The 7,314-nt window shown below is 51.5% G+C and overlaps 1 protein-coding gene across 3 annotated transcripts in view; it reads right to left on the minus strand.

Moving 5' to 3' along the window:
- The window catches only part of CAMKK1 (calcium/calmodulin dependent protein kinase kinase 1), a 100,394-nt gene extending 93,681 nt beyond the window's left edge, over positions 1–6,713 (minus strand). The window contains exon 1 of one of the 3 annotated variants that reach the window (XM_071448006.1): positions 6,610–6,713. The gene's annotated coding sequence lies outside the window, so the exon portion shown is untranslated. The other 2 variants (XM_071448007.1, XM_071448011.1) reach the window with 2 other exon arrangements.
- Positions 6,714–7,314: the final 601 nt, after the last annotated feature.

Genomic DNA, 7,314 nt, shown 5'->3' on the forward strand with positions numbered 1-7,314 from the left:
CTTTCATTCCTTTGGTGGCTCAGAGGATGTGCCACAGAAGAATCAGTTCCCACAGCTGGGACAATCTCATATTGTCCTCTTGCATCTCTGATGGTCATACTGCATGGAAGACAGGTCCAGTAGCACTCAGGTGGAGTACAGACACTTTTCAGCTCCTTGGAAACAGCAAATTCTGAAAATTAGTCAAAAATACCAGTTCCATTCTGCATTCAGACTTAAATCAATCTATCTGGCATTAAGGAATGGACTCCCAGCAATTGCTATGAATAAAGCATGCCTTTCCACCACTCTTCAAGGCAAATTACAAGCACTGCTCACATCAAACTGCATGAGAAAGGACACAGCACCCTGGAAGAGATGCCTGATCTCTCTAACCTGGGTGTGCACATTAACAACACAGCTGAGAACACTGAAATTCATGTCCACTACCACCACAGGACAAGCTGAGCCAGAGGCCCTTGTTCTCACTGCTCTAACAATTCACATCCTGGTCATGCCCCATACCCCAGCCCTGAGGGGACACATCCCTGTTCCCCCTGCACTCAACAAGGACTGCCCTAACAACCTGCACTTGGACATCCTCCACTTTCCCAGCCCCATCTGTCAGCCTGGGGGTGAGGTGCTGACAGGGAAGGGCTAAAGGACTCATCTCAGGTCTGTTTTACACTCTGCCTGCTAGCCTCAGATAGCATTAACCTTTGTCAGTCAAGCTGCCTGGCAGCCACAGAAAGGTCAACCCAGATTTCAGCATCAAAGCACTCATCAGTGAGAGGTCAGCAGATGACTTTCCTGTCCTCATACTGCACTTGAAGCAGGCACACCATTAGCAAGCAGACCCAAACCCTTGGTTCCAGCACAAACAATATCCCAGAACAGCACTACCCAGACAGCATTTCCAAACCAGGTGTTAGGAAGTGTCAAAATAGAGACTTGACTCATTTAAGTGGTTGGCTTCCACATGTGTACTGTAATAATTTGTCATAGGAACACTGCCCCAGGTCCTCCTGCCTTTCAAGTACCTTGATTTCTTTGACATAGGGTTACCACCTTCTATACATCACCAGTATCCAAACCCAGTTCTCTCTCTGTTGCGAAGGATGAAAGTTTGACAGGAAGGTCTCACAGATACGTGTGCTTAGCAAAAAAATTTTTCAATGTAGAATCTGATGAAGGAATAGAAAAATAGAAATGAAAGCAAGTTTTGATATAGAAGAAAAGAATTGCTGAGCCAGTCTCACTGGATAACCAAGGAGGCAAAGGGTCTGTTAGTTAGAAGGGGTTTGTATGGCTTAGAGCAAAGGATAAACCCACCCCAAACAAGAAGATGTTTTGACCAAGCAGAAAGAGAGCACAGGCAAACAAAACAGCAAATGTGGCAAGTAGAAAAAAAGATCTCAGAATTTTCCACTGCAAGAAAACTGAAACACAACTTCTAGCTTAAACTGTAATGTACTGACTGTTAGTGATTGGAGAACAGTAACATGAATATGGTGATTATAGTAGTTATGATAGGCTGTAGATAATAGTTAAGGTACAGATTGGTTCTACCGTATGAAGATGCTCAGCAAAGAAAAGTCTACAATGCATTTGTAACCAAAAGAAAAGTCTATAATGCATTGTAACCTAAACTCAGGGTCTCAGGGCCTGCCTGCAGCTGGAGCTGACAGCTGTAGGCACAGGCTCTGTCACCCACAACCCTGGACTGCTGTAATATCTTGGATGTAATAAACTGCATTTTGAAGAGCTGCCTGGAGTCCCACATCTCTCATTCAGGCTCTTACATCTCTCCTTCCCTCCCAGTTTTCCACACTGACCTCTAAGCACTGACAAAGGACAGGGGAGGAAGCTCTGAAGCAACAGAACACGCTTCTCCAAGGCAGCACTCAACTCATTGAGAGGCAAATTCATCCTTTTTCTTTCATGCTACCATCAGTCACTGCTCACACACTGCAGGAAGAAGCCTCCTTCCCCAGAGGAGCTGTGGTTCATGCTCAGATCACATCCCTGCCAGGCTCCTAATGAGCTCACACATCTTTCAACTCCTTGTCCACAAACAGTCAGGACTCCATGGGCTGGGCTGGAATCAGGGAGAGGGAGGGGCTGGTAGCAGATACCCAGCATGAAGCAACAGCTACAGACCCTCCTCTAGGCAGGGGTCCCTTTGAGCATCCCAAATTCTCTCTGAGAGACCACATTAGAGCAGCAGAGCACACAGAGGCCACCAGCAGCATCCAGCACGTGAGGAGGTGCAGGGGCAGGAGAAAAGCTCTGGCAATGCCTGCATGCTGCCAGTACCATGGTGAGGAAGCACAAAGGCAGGAGGTAGTTGAGAGTAACTTTGACAGGGCTGGACTCATCAGCAGGACAGCAGGGGAGCTGTGATAATTAGAGCCAGCCTCAGGTAGGTACACACATGCACACACTGCTCTGCAAAGCTGTGCTGGCTCTTTTTTTTGCTACTGCTGCCCAATTCTTTCAGCTTTATCTACTGTAGATGTGACAGCCGCCAACCATGGGCTTCAGAGGGCTGTGCCCATGTTATTTGTGTACAGCAAATCCATCCTCAGCACCTCTTTTGGGGGTTTAGGACTCACTTCTGTTCTGTAGAATGGAAATCTGAACTACTGATGGGAGTGGGAGAGGGAAGAAGAGACAAGCACCCACAATAGTCTCATGACAGCAAAACAGTCTTGGAGTTAATAAATACACCCTGCAAAAGCAAAGCAAAACCAAGACAAACCATGGAGTGGGTGGTCCAAGCTCTGCTGCACTGCCAGGACTGCAAGACAGAATTGTGACCAATCTCTGCAGCAGAGGCAGAGCTGAGGAACAGCAGGAGGAGAGCAGCAGCACCTGACTGGGAGCAGGGCTCCAGCACAGCTCTGAGCTGCCACACACAGGCACCACAGCCCAGGTCAGCAGGGTAGGATGATCTCACATCCCTTGGGACCACTGATTCACCTCCATCCCAACCAGTCACAAATACAACACTAACACATCCTCAGAAAGTGCTGCTTAGCCTGGGTTTCCCCAGCACTCAATGCTCTGTCCTCACAAGGTCACAAAATCACATGTCACTTGGCTGAGAAAAACAATCAGCACACCCCAGAAATATTCATAGGATGCTGCACAGGAGCTGCAGGCTACAGGGATCTGCTCTCTTCCACCTTGGCACACAGCTCTGTGCTCAATGCAGGCTCCTCTGCTCTGCAGCAGGGACTCTCACCAACATCCCAGCTCTAAAAAGGACAATCCTCACTTACACTGCTGTGAGTGAGTGAGTGCAAACCACTGGAGACAGGCAACTGCACAAGGCAGCAGAGAAAGTGAGGCCAAGAATTTGGCTCCACTGCCCTCAGGGAAGCAGTTGCCACATGGCACCAGGAGCAGCAGAAAGGAAAGCTGGACTTGCATGGCTTTTCTGCTTGTCCAAGGCATACACAGAGACTACAGCCCAGGAACAGGAGAAAGGAGAAGCTTGTCTGCATCTCAGAAAGACAGTGCTGCTCCAGCACATCACAGCCTTGCTGTTTACACTCACACCAGAATAATTAGAGCAGTCACTGTTAAATAGCTAACAACTTCACCATCAATTCTCTGAACAATACTGAAGAATTCATCACAACATTTCACAGCCACCACTCTGCAGAAACACTGAAATCACCCCAGACACGAGCAGCCTAAATTAATCCCACACAGATTCTAGCAAAAACTACAACTATTTCAGCAGTACTCACCCAAAACTAATGCCTTCCCAGGGCAGCAACCCAAAAGAAACAAGTCCTCAACAAACCACACCTTATGCACAAAGCATGACTCAGCTCATGCACTGGGTGCCATCAAGAAATAAAACACAAGGGTTTATACTGGGCCAGGTCCACTCCCTAAAGCAGCAGCTTTGTGGGATATGAAGCTCCCAGCTACCATGGGACAGCCCTTCCTTTCAGCTGCCAGCCTCAGCCCACAGAAAAGCTGTGTCCTCAAAAGAGTTTGGACTTTCAGGAGAACTTCCCCATCCAGGGACACCAGCACCTGAAAATAACAAACAAAATTTCTCCAGTGTCAGGGACTTGACATATGACATTTGTGCTTCTCCCTCTGTTTATATCCATGTCACTTGTGCCAAAAAGATAAAATAAAGTGAATATCTAATATATAAAATATATAATATAACTGAAGAGTGCAATGAAACACGAAAATCTTTCTAAAAACTTAAAGCAGTAGAAGAAGTGACCAACAAATCCAGGCTACAAATTCCTAAGCAAGTTAGAATTGCAAGTTCTGCAGTCCTTGACTGCACCTCAGCACCAATGACACAGTCTATAAAATCTTTTTCTGTGATTAAGGACTCAATCCATAAAGTCACCACCTGTGTCCAAATACACGAGCCTGAAACATCCCAGTTTTTGAAGGGCTGGAACACATGTACTCACACCTCACCCACCACCACAAACCAACAGCCACCCTCCCACCCACGGATGGAAATCACTGTGGCTCCTTCCCACCACACCATCTTTCAGATCAGGATCCTTCTCCACTTTATCAGTTATTAGGAGCTGTTCTCTTTAGAAGGTTTCAGACACTTTTCTCCAACCATGCTAACCTTAACCACTGTCTTAACAACCTCAGGGAACAAATATCAGCAAAAAGAGATGCTCCACTCTGCAAGCAGAGCCTTGGCTGAGCACAGTGACACAGCACAGTGCCACCTCTTCACACCCAGCCAAGGTCTAAAACACAGAAATTTTTGTCATGACCACTGCATAAATAGTGCTTCTTGCTCCAGCAAAGAGCACACTGCAACACCATCCTTCCAGACATCCCCTCTGCTGCAGGCTGAGCACATCCCTGCTGCAGCCACCCCACAACAGCCCAGCAGGGGAAGGGAAATCCCACAACCCCTTCCCAGCAAAAGAAAAGCTGGGCCTTGAAAGTCTAGCTAATGCAAGGACAATTGTATCAGGCATCAATTTAATGAGCACATTAATTAGAGAGCACAGAGCAGCAGCACAGGCTTTGAAAGCCATGGCAGAAGTACAGCATCGTCTGGCTGTGTGGAGTGAAGGGGAAACTCACTGCTCTGAGCAATGCCAGGACAGGTGAGGTCCCCTGGCAGGTTCACTCCAGGAGCACCTGGATGGGCAGCTCTGCCCACTTTCTCTGAGCCAGGAGCTGTCCTGGGAGCACTCACACATACCCCACTCCAACTCACAAGAGCCATCCCAAACTCTTGGAGAATTAGCTGGAGACAGCTCCAGACAGAAGGAACTTCACACCAACAAACACAGCTTCCCTGAAGGAAAGGAATCTGTTGGGACCTGGTGGCCTGGCACCTGCTGTGACTTAAAGCCCAGCCTTCAGTCCATACCAACCCATGACATGCCTGAACTCCTTGCTGGAATGATAAAAGCCCAGTGCTTACGCTCCTGGTTGCTAAGATCTGACCTTCTCCAGGCAAAAGCCAAGGGAGCAAGCCCAGGAAAGCAATTTTATTGCTCTGCCTGGAGTTTAATCCCATTCACACCATGCACTCCAGCCCAAGCACAGGGCTCACACAGCAAACCACGCACGGGACATGCTGGAGCACAGCCCCAGCACGCTGGCTTTGGTTCTTCTCTTCAAGCAACTGAGATAGCAGCTCTCTGCTCGCCTTATCCAGTTTGGAAAGCAACACTTCAAAGCCATCCCGTGTCAAACTCCAGAACAAACTGAAGCTGCCAGAGATGCCTCACAGGGAGGAAGTTAACACATGATGGGAAGATTAATGTGGAATTGCAGACTACTGTAAACAGAAAAGCAACAGCTTCCTATTAAACAAAACCTTCTCCATTAAGTTACAACTACAACAGAACGGTAATTTTACCTTCATCAGAGCAGCTGAAGAAAGTGGTACCATTGCAGGATCAGCAGTTTTCCTTGTTCACAGCACACAGGCCATCGGGAGCTGCAGGTTATTATCCCTCAGAGCCAAGGCAGGCAGAGAGGAAGATAAGCCCGTGTCACCCAGCCTGGCTGCCAGGTGCGAGCTCCAAGACACGGCCGGGGCAGCACGGCCCGGCCCGGGGGGCAGCACGGCCCGGCCCGGGGGGCAGCACGGCCCGGCCCGGCCCGGGGGGCAGCACGGCCCGGCCCAGGGCACCCACCCACGACAAAACCCAAACTCTGAGGAGCTCAGGCCGATCCCAAGGGCAGCAAGGAGGGTTAGGAAGCCGTGACAAACCTGCACGGAGCTCACCGCACTTCTCACCTTCTTCTCTGCCCACCTCGAGAGATGGCTGGCACTGCCCACACTGTTCAAAACCCCAGCTTTCGGAAGGATTTTATTTTTTCCCATTTATTTTTGAGCTCGGTAAAACCATCACCTCCGGAGCTGCAGCTGCCGGGCGCATCCCCGGCCGCGCCGCGGCGGCGGCTCCCGCAGCCCGGGGGATGCAGCGGCCGCCCGTGTCCCCCCGCGCCGACCACCGCGTCCCACCCGCGTCCCCTCCACCGCCGCCGGACGCTGCCCGTGGGCTGTCTCCGCGGGCTGTCCCCCCAACGCGGCACTCGGGGCTCGCAGCTCGGGGGGGCTCCGTTCGCGGCGGTCGCCCCGTCCCGGGGGTCGCTCACCTGCGCTCGGCGCTCCCGCCGGGTCCCGCCCGCCCCGCGGCGCCGCCGTTCGCGCCGCCCGCCCCGCCCCGCATTGGCCGCGCGGGGCCGGCGCGCGCCGCGCCCCGCCCCGCCCCGCCCGCGCCCGCGCCGCCCATTGGCTGGGGGCGGCCGCGCCTCCCGGGGCGCGCGCGCGTGTGGCCGTGAGGGAGATGGAGGGGAGAGGAGGGGGGGTCAGGCGGCGAGGAGGCGCTGGGGTTTGGGGCAAAAAGGCTAAAAAAAAAAAAAAAAAAAAAAGAAGAAGAAAAAAAACCAAACCAAAAACCCCTTTTTTGGGTGGCATGTGGTGTCCAGCCAGACTCGCTGGGTGAAAACACGGGGCTTTTTGCTAATCAGAATCAGTGAAGCTGGGAAAGACCTCTGAGATCGTCGCGTCTAGCCTGTGACAGAACAGAGCACTGAGAGCCGCGTCCAGGGAAAATGACTCCCCCACCTCCCTGGGCAGCTCCTTCCAATGCCTAATCATAATTTCTGCGAAGAAATTCTCCCTAAATTCTCCATAATATGTATGATCAGGGACGGTGGCACTGCCGTGGTGGGAGCGGAGGGCCCGGCGGCCCCGGGCGGAGGGAGGCAGCGTGAGGAGCCCAGGACCCCGGACACGGGTGTCCCCTCACCCAGGACCCCGGCACACGGGTGTCCCCTCACCCAGGACCCCGGCACACG

Source organism: Agelaius tricolor, unplaced genomic scaffold (genome assembly GCF_023055355.1).
Source record: "Agelaius tricolor isolate 1412-34295 unplaced genomic scaffold, bAgeTri1.0.p SCAF_25, whole genome shotgun sequence".
In the NCBI taxonomy this organism is placed as follows: Eukaryota; Metazoa; Chordata; class Aves; order Passeriformes; family Icteridae; genus Agelaius; species Agelaius tricolor.